This window comes from Lithobates pipiens, unplaced genomic scaffold, assembly GCF_037356315.1.
Source record: "Lithobates pipiens isolate NorthernLeopardFrog02 unplaced genomic scaffold, aLitPip1_a1.2 Scaffold_13, whole genome shotgun sequence".
NCBI lineage: Eukaryota > Metazoa > Chordata > Amphibia > Anura > Ranidae > Lithobates > Lithobates pipiens.
The window spans coordinates 276163577-276178732 of NW_027507718.1; the positions used below are offsets into that span (position 1 = coordinate 276163577).

Below are 15156 nucleotides of genomic sequence, written 5' to 3' on the forward strand. Positions count from 1 at the left end.
GAAATATTTAAAGAGTGGGACTCTGCCGATATCTCATGCTTATCTCTACTAATAGGGGAGGGAGGATAATGCTTCTGCAGTCATCATTATCAACAGAGCCAGTGGAAGACAACACACAGATTTAACCCCACGCCTGCTGGGGAAGGAGCTCTTTTTCAACAAGTGGTCCATGACAATATGTGGTGGCACCCAGGATCCTTTGTTTTATTTACAATCAAAAGCAACTAGGAATCAGAACTGTAATTTAGCGACTTTTTTTTTTTCTTTTGAAATGTTATTTTTAGGACATCCTATAGATGCATCACTTCATAGGCAGAAAAATGGAATGCTAATTTTTACAAATTATTTCTATATCTTTATTTATATTTTCAAATGTGCACAAAAAACCCAGAAAGCAAAAGGGGGGGGGGAATTATTGGTATAGGGTTACAGCTGATTTGAATTTACCTCTGCGATTTTCTTCTTAAGTTACAACAAGCCATGAGAATCGCTAACTGGGTAAGTCAATGGGTATAGGAGGGAGAGGGATGGTACCATCATACTCTTTCTTTCTTATAAATATTCCCAAAGATACATGAACACATGCAGTTTATCAACGGGTAATACAACAGATAAGTTAAGCGCAGATATAAGCCCATGTGATGATAACAGACAACTCAGGTATTGGGGACATAACATGAGATGTCTCTGCATACAGGCAATCACCTAGTTACATAAAGAACATCCGACTTACATGCATACCATCAAACAGAGTGAGAAAACAGAAAGCGTGTGCAAATCTACCTCTAGGAATGGAAATTCACTCCTGTTATGCCCTGTACACACAGTCAGACTTTCCGACGACAAAATCCGTCAGATTTTTTCAGACGGATTTTGGCCCAAACTTGTTTAGCATACACACGGTCACACAAAGTTGTTGGAAAATCTGATCGTTCTGAACTTGGTGACGTAGAACACATAAGATGTGACTATAAACGGGCCAGTAGCCACTAACTTTCATCTCGTAATTTATTCTGAGCAGGCGTGGCACTTTGTCTGTTGGAATTGTTTACACACGATCGGAATTTAAACGATCAGATTTTGTTGTCGGAGAATTTTAGATCCAGCTCTCAAACTTTGTGTGTCAGAAATTCAGATGGAAAAAGTCAGATGGAGCCCACACACGATTGGATTTTCCGACAACACACAAGCACATAATTGTGAAGTGGAAGGAAAAGGAATGGTTTTCAACATTGTTTATAAATAAATATGTGAAAAGTGTGGCTTGCATTTGTATTCAGCCCCCCTGAGGCAATATATTGTAGAACCATTAATTATGTTTCAGCAATGTCATTGTTAAATAGTTTGTCTCACACCTTAGATGGCCATTTTTGCTGAAAGCTTGATCTATTATAGGAAGCTGTAAAATAACAGACTTACTAGTAGGATAACCAGGTGAAAATAAAGGAAAAAACGTCAAAAAGAAAAGTACTGCAGCCATCATATATAACTATTGGTAAAGTGCAATATATAAACATTTATGTTTTTAGGTTTATATACACATCTTTCTCTTCTCACTTCCATTACATGGAGATGGGAGGACTTGTAGTTTACAAAAGACAACGTGGATGAAGGCTATGCTTGTGACAAGAACACTGCATTTCTGCCACGATCAATATATATTTTCAGTACTTGTGGAAAAAAATTCATAGACTGAAAAATTAAAACAAATGTAGCTACCATATCTTTGGACTAGTAAGCTGCAATATATTACATTTTGTTATTAGGGTTTCAAAGCCGTTAAAGTGGTTGTAAAGGGTAAAGGTTTTTTCCCTAATGCATTCTCTGCATTAAAGTAAAATGCCTTGCATGATCAAAATCCTCCCAGCCCCCTGAATAATTATCTGAGCCAGATCTCGATCCAGAACTGTGCCCAAGAGCAGCAGCCCTGTTCTCTTTCTCTCTCCTCAGAGGACTCAGAGGCAGCAGTGGAAGCAATTGCTGCTGTCAATCAAATCACACAACTCAGTTCACGATCGAGCCCACACAGGTACCTCAATCCCAATTGCTATGGGGGCACCCGAAAGAGAGAAGAAGGCAAGTGCACCACGGGGAGACCCCAGAAGAGGAAGTTCAGGACCGCTCTGAGCAAAACCATTGCACAGAGGAGGTAAATATAACATCTTTATTATTTTAAGAGAAAAAAAAATTGCAATTACTTTAAAGGGGTTGAAAAGCTTTGTTTTTTATTTTCTAAATAGGTTCCTTTAAGCTAGTGCATTGTTGGTTCACTTACCTTTTCCTTCGATTTCCCATCTAAATGTTTTTTTGATTTGTCTGAATTTCTCACTTCCTGTTTCTCCTCAATAAACTTCACACCATCATCCGAGCGGTGTTTAGTCTGCCAGAACAGCTTACTGAACAGCTTACTGAACAGCTTACTGAGGAGGAACAGGAAATGATAAATTCAGACAAAGAAAGCAAAGAAAAAAAACATTTAGAAGGGAAATCGAAGCAAAAGGTACCGTATTTCTCGGCGTATAACACACGCCAGCGTATAACACACACCGGCGTATAACATGCATCCCAAGTTTAGGAGGGACGTTTAAAGAAAAAAACTTTTAGGAGGGAAGTTTAAGCAAAAAAACTTACATTTAAATGCCCAACAATGCAGCCTTGTCAGTCATTTGCAGCCTTGCATTGCAGCCTTGTCAGTCATTTTCAGCCTTGTCAGTCATTTACAGCCTTGCATTGCAGCCTTGTCAGTCATTTTCAGCCTTGCCAGTCATTTGCAGCCTTGCATTGCAGCCTTGTCAGTCATTTGCAGCCTTGCATTGCAGCCTTGTCAGTCATTTGCAGCCTTCCATAGCAGCCTTGCATCTCATTTGCAGCCTTCATTACAGCCTTACATGTCATTTGCAGCTTTCCATTGCAGTCTTGTCAGTCATTTGCAGCCTTGTCAGTTCCTTTTGCAGGCTTTCTGTTTAAAAATGGCACCACCGAGATACAGAACGGATGTCCTGTATATCTCGGCGGCGCTCGCTAGCTCTTGGTCATTCTCTGCTATTTTCGGCCACACTCGGCCGTTCTCGGCAGTTTTTGTCTGAAAATAGCCGAAAGCTGCCCACGATTTTTCCCTGATTTTAAGGGGAAAAAGGTGCGTGTTATACGCCGATAAATACAGTAAGTGAACCAACAATGCACTAGCTTAAAGGAACCTATTTAGAAAATAAAAAATTAACCTTTACAACCCCTTTAAGCTAAATTAAAAATACTGTTCAATTCTAGACAATATTTCTCATTGAGCAATACATAACATTAGACAGTGTTTTATGTTTTACAGATTATTTTATGATTGCATAAGCCAGTGTGGTGTATAGATGTAACTTGGCAAGGTGAAAGGTGGAATAAGTGGACAAGATGACTAATTTCATCTAAACTGGTTTGTTATAATCATAAGAGACTTGATTACGCAAGAGCTCTGGCCTTTGCGCCTCTTTAGGTGACATTGCGGATAGACAAGGCAAATGAAGTCAGAAAGTATAAGCACAGTGAACTGAAAAAATGTATCCGTTCTCTGCTGTACACACTGCAAATTCCCATTGCAAATTAAACTAAAACCTCTTTGGCTTGTGTTTTTATTAGGTAATTAAGAGTTTTACTGCAGAACTTATTTTGAAAGTTTCAAATTGTTAAACTATACATTTTGACAAGTATGTTTCTTTTGATTTTTTGATTAATATGTTGTTGTTTTTTTAATCAGCTTTATTAAACAAAATAAAGAATTTTAGAAAAAAACATTTCTGTTGTACATCACATCAACATTACATTGCAATCTAGTATGTTTTAAAAAAGTAGCAAGGTGTCAAGCAGCACATGAAAATCAATTTCACATTGTTTGTAAAAAAAAAAGAGATTTTCCAGTTTGACCATTTTGCTTTTAGGCTGAAGGGTTAATGATTGGGGAGTATTTTCATCCATCTAATTAATTCTCTACATTTAAAAGAAAAGCTAGTGGATTTCTTAAGCTGCGTACACACGGGCGGATTGTATGGCCTACTTAGTCCGTCGAAACACATTTCAGCGGACAGTCCGCTCGTGTGTGGGCTTCAGCGGACTTTTTCAGTCTGGCGTACTAAGTATTTCGGAATTTCCGTAATACTGTCCGTCATACTTTGGTTTCAGCGGACAATCCGCTCGTCAGTAGGCTAGTTTGACGGACTAAGAATGGCGCATGCTCAGAAAGGATTTACACGGCGAAAGGTTGCATTGCTGTGTATTGGACTTCCTATTTCTAGTCCCGTCGTACGTGCTGTACACGTCATCGCGCAAGCTTTCGACGGACTGTTTGTGCATCCGTGTGTGGTCAAGTCCGTTCATTCGAAAGTATGACGGACTGTCCGTCGGATTGTATGACGGACTAAGTAGGCCATACAATCCGCCCGTGTGTACGCGGCTTTACTCTTCCAGCTTGTACCTTATATACATATTTTATTTTAAAATCTAAGAGTCCAACTCCTTAAATAAAACCCTGGTCATATGACAGGCTAAGCCCTAGATCATTTTTCTTGTCTGTAGTGTAGGATGGTTTGGTTTGTAGTTTCTAAAGCTTTCTGACATGACATGATGTGAAGGGCAGACACAAGACCAATTGACCAGACTGGTAAGGAGAATAGTGAACCACTAGTCGTCACACCCAGAAGAGGTGCTTAGATCCTACCGCCAGAATAAACATCTTTGATTGCTGAATTATGTTTAAAAGGGGCCATTTTATTTGTGGTTATGTTTTTTGGGCATCGCTTACACCCAAAACCCCTCTTTTTTTTTTTTTTTTACACTGTGTGACGGTTGCAGGCACAGCGAATGTTTGTTAAAGCAGATCTGTCCTGTGCTCTGCAGGATTTTGTTTGTGGGGAGGACAGTGTTTGGCCATCACCAACACCTACAATCCCAAATTTTCACAGCTGTATAATATTTAGGGCTCATGCACACAGGACGTTTTAAAAATGCCAGCGCTACAGCAGCACTAAAAACACATTTATACGCGTTTTTAAATTAGCATTATTGCACGTTTTCCTGCATTTTTTGTGTGTTTCCCACATTTTTTGACTTTAGCATTTTTCGGCATCTTTTTATTAAAAACACTCTTTAAAATGTAAAATGCCTAAAAACTTAAAAGGCAGCTAAACGAGGCTTGACACGTTCAGCCACATTTAGCCACATTTAGATGCTTTTTTTGGCCTTTTTCATTTTAACAGCTTGTCTTTACTGCTCCTGGAAGCACAGACTGTCATTTTTTTTATACTGACCCTAAACCCTTATGCCTCCAAATGCCCCTGACAATTTATGTGTGCATGGACACATAGGCTAACATGGAGGGGCTTTTAGAGGCAGTTAAAAAAAAATCAAACGCCCCCAACAGCAGTTGAAAAAACGTCCTATGTGCATGAGCCCTTAAAGGTACAGTGAACGTTTGTTAAAGCAAGTTTGATTCCATGCTCTACAGGATTTTTTCTATCAGGTTAATTTTTGGCTAGGGTCGATTGTCTCCTCTTCAAGAATATTCATGTTAGGTTACAGTGCATTGTCTTAATACCCAAAACCTTTTACAAAGCTTATTTTAGGCACGTATAAATTGTTCCATTGTTTGGGCTGGGTAAATACTGCATTGACCACTACTTTTTTGGTTGAATTGTGCAATGCATCATCATTAAAAATGGATAATGCATTGAGGGATATTTACTAAATCTGGTTCACAGACAAAATGGTGCAGCAGTGCATAGTAACCAAACAGCTTTTAACTTCAGCTTGTTCAAAAAACTTTGCCAGTGAAACCTAGAAACTGATTGGCTACTATGCACAGCTGCACCAGTTTCTGCCTGTTCAAACAGACTTTTTTCTGTGTTGATAATCTGTATACTTTTTTCATCATCAGCAAAAGGACAATACTTTTTTTTTATACATGTTAAATTACTGTTTATTTGCTCATAAATTGCACCCTGTCTATACAAACTCAGTAACTGCACTACAAAAGTGGAATTTTTTTCCATCTTTAGTCTTCCAATGAATACATACATTTTAGATTTCAAGGTCTGGCTTATTTTTCTCCTTTCAAAAATTGTGGCCTATTTGATAAAGACTTAAAAAATGTCCTTCAAAAAAAAAAATTTTTAGTCTTCAAACTTAAATAGCCCTAATTTTTTATTACTTTTTAAGATATAAATTGTGTGCTATCTCCCTCTGGAATAGTGAAAAAGCAAAAAAGGTTTCACAAAATCTGCATTAAATTTTTACAATTGTTTACTGTCTATGGTTGGAGAAAAACACATTGTGTTTGGTTTATCCTAGATAAGGTCTGCCAGATCTCTTTTTGACATAGAGTCCTAGAAAATAAGGATTGTATACTGTTCCACTAATCAATTCAGTGTTTCTGACTTGTTGTTCTGAAAAAGCAACAAGCCAGATCAAACCTGCCTAGTTTCCCCATCTTGCATTGCAGCCTAGTAAAAACATTTACATGTGCTGTGTGTGTCAGGAAATGTTCCATCCGCTGATTATATGGGTTCCCCAGAAAGTGTCTCCTGGCAGTTTGAAACTGTCAGGGGAGCTTTTCCCTGCTGATGTTATGTCATCTTTGGGCTGCAGTACTGGCGTCCACTAGCGGATGGATCCTGGCAGTGTGGAGCAGACAAAACCTCCTGCAATCAGGTGTCACTTGAGGCCAATCACAGGCCTATAAATAGCCGGCAAGCACTCAAATGTTTGCCTTGGTATTGTCTTTGCGCCCTGACCTGCTGCTTGTGATCCTGATCCTGATTCTGAACCTGTTCCTGTGCCCTGAACCTGTGACCCATGTTTCTGATCCTGTTTCCTTGTCCTGGTCCCTACCCTGTCCCACCTGTTACCATCATCCCTGCCCTGCAGTCTGATCCGTCCATCCTCTCCCTGTCCTGTGTTCCTTACCCCATCTGCTGATCTCCCCATGTATGACCTTGGCCTGGCTTGTGTCTCTGATTCTGGACTGCCCTTTGTTTATCTACTTATCCTCTGTGCATGACCCTGGCCTGGCTATCGTTTATGATCCTGGTATTTCTCATTTATTGTACATATGTCTGTTGTTATTTGGGGGGTCTCTGTTGGTTAATTTATTGCACTGTGTGGTCATATTTATATTATTCACTTACCTTAATAAATCATTATATTTCACTTGTACATGTTTGGGTTTCCTCTGTTGCAGTCCACGCAGTTCTGGTCTTATCTGATACATGACAGTGTGTTCATACAACATTTCCGGCTCTTGACAGTTACATATTTTTACATTTTTCTATCTAAATAAAATATGTCTAACCTCTTCCTCTGATATCATGGCCGAGTAAATATACTGGGCAGCAGTTCCCCACTAATTGTTTTTTGTTAGAAATAAATGACTAAACACTCCTACTTACATTGCGGCATTGAGCCAAATCAGACTGATTGCATGTTCTCCAGATACTGCATAAAAGATTTTGCTTTTGTCTCTAAAACATGACATTGTAATTTATTTAACAACAGCCTGAGTTTTGCAATGCGGGTTTGTGGTTTATACATGATACAATGTATTACTGACTAGAATATCACAACTAGCTATGCTCTGTGACTTGTTTCCCCCTGTCTAGTAATTTGTATGATGTATATATCATTTGGTAGTTTTTGCTGTATTGCCTTTACTGCTTTCAATGCTAAATAATTAATATTACACAAAAAGTCAGTTGGTTTGGCAAATACTACCTACTACAAATTTAGTTTAGGATGGAAATACGTAAAATTGGGCTGCTGTATGCAAGCCAAACAATTATGTAAAAGTAAAGTAAATGTTTAGAAATGCAATTGCTTTGATACCAGAATATGATGTTGCTGATGCTGTCCCCTAAGATCATAAGGATCTATAATTTCAAATACAGCTTTAAGGCATCCCCCATCATGTTATTTAAAGACATTTTATATTTTTTATGCTTACCTTTGAGCCACTCTTACATGGCTTTTTCTACTTCGAACAATAATTTTTAAATATTTTTTTTTTTTGGTACCTGTCCTCCAGGTCAGTGTTAATTCCCCCAATTTCATTTCAAGGAAGGTCAAGGAAAGTGACTTTGGTGCCATAAATAATTAAAGCATGTTCTATCCACCCCCATCCCTAGACATTTACCCGGCTTCTGCCACTCATCCAACTCTATCTTAGCTGCAGCACGGCTCTCTTCACTTCTTTGTCTCATAGGATACAATGAGTGTAGCAGGAGCTATAGACCCCTACAGCTGTCAATCAAACTCTTGTGAGGAGGGGTGAGGGGTATGGCTTATGTATGGGTATAGGGTGTAGGGGTATGTCTATGGATGCACATAGCCTGGCTCAAGAGTGAGCACAGATGGGTGCCTCTATAGCAACTGGATTGCTAAGGAGGCAATTGGAGAAAGAAGGAGAAAACAGCGTCAGCAATGGCCTGCTAGAAGAGGAGGTAAAGGACCTCTCTGTGCAATATCATTGAACAGAGCAGGTAAGTATAACATCATTTTCATTTAAAACAAAAAAAATAGCATTTACTGTAGTATCACTTTAAAGTTCTAATATTCCAAATATCTTCATTATGTCGCATTTTAAGAATAACTAGACCTGTGGATTCTGGAAGATTAGAACTATGCCTATGACAGATCAGAACTATGGGAGCAAAAGTGCCACATATCTGTTCAAAAGACATTATAGTTACATAGTAGTAATGTTAAATAAAGACAATAGTCCATCCAGTTCAACCTCTGTAGGTGTACATGTGTCAGTGTCTATAATTATTTCCCATATCCCTATACATTGTGATCTTTAAGATGTCTCTTAAAAATATCCATAATCCTGGCTGCCCTCACCAATTGTGGAAGAGAGTTCCACATCCTTATAGACCTGACAGTGAAAATCCCCCTGCACAGTTCAAGGTTAAACTGCTTCTCCTCCAATCTTATTGTGTGGCCGTGTCCTCTTACACTCCTTGAGACTGAATAGTCTCCTATGCTGGGAGTGGCATTGAAGTATTTGTAAGTAGCTATCATATCCTCTCAAGCGTTGTTTCTCCAGCAAGAATAAATTTAGTGCTTGCAGTCGTTCCTCGTAGGTCCTCCAGCCCCTTTATTCATTTCGTTACCCTTCTTTGTACTCTCTCCAGTCCCAACACATCCCTTCTGAGGACTGGTGATCAGAACTGGATGGAGTACTCCAGATGTGGTCTAACCAGAGTTTTATAAAGTGGTAAGATTATTGTTTTATCTCTGGAGTATATCACTTTTTTATGCATGCTAGTATTCTTCCGGCTTTGGTACCTGCAGCTTGACATTGCATGCTATTGCTCAATCTGTTATCTACTAGGTCCCCTAGATATTTCTCCATGCTTGATTCCCCCAGAGGTTCTCCCCCTAGTGAGTAGTTTGTATGTATGATTTTTGCCCCCAAGTGCATTACCTTACATTTCTCCACATTAAACCTCATTTGCCATGTATTTGCTCACTCCATTATTTTGTTAGGTTCTTTCTGTAACATTTCTATATCTTGATTTGAAGTTATTTCCCTGCATAATTTTGTGTAATCCACAAAACTGAGATTGAGGTATGTATCCCATCCTCTATATCATTTATGAATAAATTGAATAGAATTGGTCCCAGGACAGAACATTGCGGTACCCCACTTACCACTTCAGACCAGTCTGAGTACACATTATTTATCACCACCCTTTGGACATGCCCCTGTAACCAGTTTTTTACCCAAGAACAAACCTTATGGTCCATGCCTGTAGACTTCAGTTTGTAAATGAATCGTTTATGGGGGACTGTATCAAATGCTTTTGCAAAAGCGAGGTACACTAAATCCACAGGCCTTCCCCTGTCTAGATGGCAGCTCACTTCCTTGTAGAATGTTAACAGGTTAGTTTGGTAAGAATGACCCTTTGCATATCCATGCTGATGACTACTAATGATATTTTTTCCTTCAGTAAATGTTTGGATATAGTCCCTTATCATCCCCTCCAATAATGTACCCACTATTGATGTTAGGCTGACTGGCTTATAGTTTCCAGGGATTTGTCTCTGTCCTTTTTTGAATATTGGTACCATATTGGCTTTTCTACAATCAGCTGGTACCAATCCTGTCAGTATGCTGTCCACAAAGATTAGGAACAATGGTCTGACTATAACCTCACTGAGCTCTCTGTGGACTCTCTAGTGTAAGCCATCTGGTCCTGGTGATTTATTTGTATTACGTTTATTAGGTATTTCACCAGGCCATCATATCAACACTTCCTTCCACATCAGCTGAGGCTCCTGAAGTCCAACCTGGGCCTTCCACCCAGGAAGAAGATATGGAGGAGCCCAGCTTGACCAAGGTATAGCATTGTTGAACATATTTCTTGTCACAAATTGAATGATGTTAACTAGATGTTATCGATCATTAATTTCTGATTTAACAAAGTGGTTTCATATGAATAGACAGTAGTAGCCAAAAAATCTTGAGGAGTCCACGGCTGCTTTTTTAAAACAGGCTAATGCGGCACTTAACACGACCCTTAGTGGCCACAAGGCATTTGGAATTTTCCCTGAAAGCAAACTAGAACACATGGAGGAGGGCCAATGCACAATCTGTGAAGAAATAAATTTGAAGGCCCTAAACAAGGGGATGAGGGGCAAACTCAAAACTCAAGCCCACCTGTGTGAGTTGGACCATATTCCTCCACCACCTCCAGCAACACCAGTAACACCACAGCCACCCAACCCACCACGACAGCAAGGAAGGAAGCGTGAAAGGAAGTGTTGAGAATGATGGCCTAGTTTTGGTGTGGTCTGGCAAAAAATGTACGCTGTTGTAAGACCACAGCCTCGGGACATATATGTCATCTGCTGTTGCTCCCTATCTCTCAGAGTCCTGGACCATATTGTGATCCCTATTAAATGGACTCCTCAGGTTGCTAATTTTGACAGTCAAATAATTGATGTCTGCCCTGGGGTACAAAGGCTTCACCAATTCCAACTGTCTCTCCAGCGTTGCCCTCCTCTTTATTTTGTTATGACCTTGTGTTGCCTATTAAATTTCAAATTTTTGTTTGGACAAATACTTGGCTATTTGTTTTACTTCAAAAAGGATGGCTTTTTTGTGAGTAGGCAGGTACATTTATGTGTATGTACATAATAATGGTGTTGTGGTAACTGGAAACACAAAACAAAACAAAAAAAATATGGAGATCACTAGAAAAAAAAAAAGATTATTCTGGAGACCACTAGTAAAAAAAACAACAAAAACAAATATTATTCAGGAGATCACTATAAAAAATATTAAATCCATTTCTCAGAACTCTGTGAATATCAGCAGCAAAACAACTTCATTATTATAGCATTATAAAGAAGAAGCAAACACGCTGCATTGAGAGATTTCATAATTTGCCGTGTGACGAATGTGATATCTCCATTACGAACTCTAGTTTTACAAGGCTGAGTGCTTACGGCTCGTACTTGATTCCGAGCATGCGTGACATTTTGTGCGTGGATTTGTGTACACGTGATTGGACTTTCCGACAACAAAGTTTTGTTGGCGGAAAATTTGAGAACCTGCTAGCCAACATTCGTTAGCGAAAAGTCAGACAGCAAATGTTCGATAGAGCATACACATGGTCGGACTTTCAGCCAACAAGCTCACATCCAAAACTTTCCGTTGGAAAATCTGACCGCGAGTATGTGCCATAAGAATTAGATATGTGTATTTGTTATTGAATATATTTTCGTCTAGATTTTCGCTTTTGTTTTAACAAAAAGGTAACAAACGCACACACTCCAAAATAAAAAAACGCTTTATATTCGTATCCATTATATTTTCATATCATTGTGACAACAGTTCAATATAGATAGATAGAAGATTAAACATGTCTTTCAAACCTATGGTCAAATGTGCCTAACCTAACTCTATCAGTCCAAGATTATTTGACATAGAGAGAAAAGATTAGATATTATAGAGACAATAGTAAAAGAGCTGTTAGTGGTCGCTGCTGGGATGGGTGGGGGAAATAATGGGTGAGAGGAAGTAAATATGTATATGTTCTACATGAAGATTCGACAAAGCAGCTAAAAACATATGATCACCAAGAATGGCATTTACGGTCAAATGCTTCGCCCATAGGCTATAGAAGAATTCTAATGTTGTTTGACTAGTAATAATAATTAATAATTATAATTATTACTAGTCAAACAATATTAGAATTCTAATATTATAATTATATATTAATATTAATAATTATAATTTTTACTAGTCAAACAATATTAGAATTCTACTATAGCTTGTGGGCAGAGCATTCGACCGGAAATGTACGATCCTGGCATCGTACAGTTTAGCTGCTTTATCAGTTAAGAGCTCTGTCATGGACGCCTCGTTCCAGAACTCTTCACCGCCTCAGACCAGTGGCACTTACTATGCCCGAGCACTACCACCGGGACCGCCAGAAATGGCACATAAGCCCCCCCAAGCCCCCCCCCAAGATAAAAAAAATATCCCAAGCTTTGAACATCTCACAGAGCACTGTTCAATCCACCATCAAAAAATTGAAAGAGTATGGCACAACTGCAGAGACATGGCTGTCCACCTAAACTGACAAGCCAGGCAAGGAGAGCATTAATCAGAGAAGCAGCCAAGAGGCCCATGGTAACTTTGACGTAGCTGCATAGATCCACATCTCGGGTGGGAGAATGTGTCAACAGGGCAACTATTAGTCGTGCAAACCACAAATCTGGCCTTTATGGAAGAGTGGCAAGAAGAAAGCCATTGTTGAAATAAAGCCATAAGAAGTCCCATTTGCAGTTTGTGAAAAGCCATGTGGGGGACACAGCAAACATGTGGAAGAAGGTGCTCTGGTCAGATGAGACCAAAATTGAATTTTTTGGCCTAAAAGCAAAAGGCTATGTGTGGCAGAAAACTAACACCATCCCCACCATGAAACATGGTGGTGGCAGTATCATGTTGTGGGAAGGATTTTCTTCAGCAGGGACAGGGAAGCTGGTCAGAGTTGATGGGACGATGAATGGAGCCAAATACAGGGCAATCGTAGATTAAAACCTGTTAAAATCTGCAAAAGACTTGAGACTAGGGCAGAGGTTCACCTCCCAGCAGGGCAATGACCCTAAACATACAGCTAGAACTACAATGGGATGGTTTAGATCAAAGCACATTCATTTGTTAGAATGGCCCAGTCAAAGTCCAGACCTAAATCCAATTAAGAATTTGTGGCAAGACTTGAAAATTGCTGTTCATGGACGCTCTCCGTCCAATTCGAGAGGGCTTGAGCTATTTTGCAAAGAAGAATGGAAAAAATTCTACACTCTAGATGTGCAAAGCTGGTAGAGACATTCCCAAAAAGAGTTGCAGCTTTAAATTCAGCAAAGTATTGACTCAGGGGGGCTGAATACAAATGCACGCCATACATTTCACATATTTATTTGTAAAAAAGTTTGAAAACAATTTATCACTTTCCTTCCACTTCACAATTATGTGCCACTTTATCTTGGTCTATCATATAAAATCCCAATAAAATACATGTACGTTTTTGGTTGTAACATGACAAAATGTGGAAAAATTCATGTTGTATGAATACTTTTTCAAGGCACTGTAAGTTTGACAGACTGACTCACAAAATGTTTCCAATTGTCCAGGCAATTCTGTAATGTCTTCCTCATAAAAGCCCACGATGCTATGTTAACTAAATATCACAAATTCACTTTAATGCCCTGTACACACAACCGGTTTTCCCGTCAGAATAAACTCTGAAGGTTTTTCCGATGGAGTTACGACGGAATTCCGCTTAAACTGTCTTGCGTACACATGATCACACCAAAGTCCGACCTTCAAGAATGCAGTGACATACAACACATACGGCGGGACTAGAAAAAGAAAGTTCAATAGCCAGTAGCCAATAGCTTCCGTCTCATACTTGCTTCAGAACATGCGTAGTTTTTGGTCCGTGGGAACAGCATACAGACAAGCGGTTTTCCCGATAGGCATTGGTTCTGTCGGAAGTATTTAGAGCATGTCCTCTTTCTAGGTCTGTCAGAATTTTCGACGTAAAAAGTCTGATGGGGCATACACACGATCGGAATATACAATGAAAAGCTCCCGTCTGACATTTTCTGTCGGACATTGCACTCGTGTGTACACGGCATAAGTCTACTAATTGTTTATTTCTTAAATAAATATGTTAAACATTATAAAACATTTGCTAATGAACTGTACATTAAAAAAAAAAAAAACTGCCTGAACTAGTTTTATAGTTTTAGTTTTCCTTTAAAATATACTCTAAAATAGTAGAACTTTAGTATTTGAAATGTCACAATTTGACTGTTTAAAATTATAGTGGATGATAGAAGGACAGAAGCAAGATCTACATTTAATACTTTCAAGAACAAAAAATTTAACTCCAAGGAAAATATTTAGAATGTAAAAATGAGTCTCAATAAAAATTGTAAAATATTATTTTGACAGAATATATATACATGAAACAGCTGTCAACTCATATCCCCAAATCTTTGAAGATGTATAAGTTTTACAGTAATTAAGATATTTCAAGAATGTATCTTTGCATTTGTAAAAAAAAAAAAAACCATCAAAAACAACAAAAATATTCCTGCTGCTCTTTCTGTAATTCGCACTTAATTTGAAGTGCTAAAAGGAGTTTTCTACATGTAGAAAACTAAGACGGTTCTCTGTTCATTACTTGTGGAAGCTGACGAGAATGTCATGGAAACCAACAGTACTTTTATATCAAAGTTGCAACTTTAGGTATTTCTTAAGATTTAATATGGTCTGCCTTTCCATGTCCATGCTAAAAAAAAAACTGAGGCGCAAAGCATGTGAATGACAGGGAATATCCACAGAATTCAGATCTCTCCTTTGATGTTATAATGCAAGAGCAGCTGGTTTGAAGCGCAACCAGTCTTGGAAGACATTAATCCTTCTGAACATCAGATGCTTTGCTTACATCTCATGAGTCTTATGCTCATTTACATTTTAGTTAGTAAAGAAAACTTCCTTGGCCTTAACATTCTAACAAGCACTCTATAAGATTACAAATACAGAAGTGTTGGCATTTTTGTGTACACTGTGTTTTACTGATTTGCACTACACATTTGGGAAAA

General features: G+C 38.7%; 1 protein-coding gene across 1 annotated transcript in view; it reads right to left on the reverse strand.

Annotated features, from left to right (window-relative positions):
- The window catches only part of TACR3 (tachykinin receptor 3), a 333651-nt gene that overhangs the window by 152786 nt on the left and 165709 nt on the right, over positions 1-15156 (reverse strand). The gene's annotated exons all lie outside the window — the stretch shown is intronic.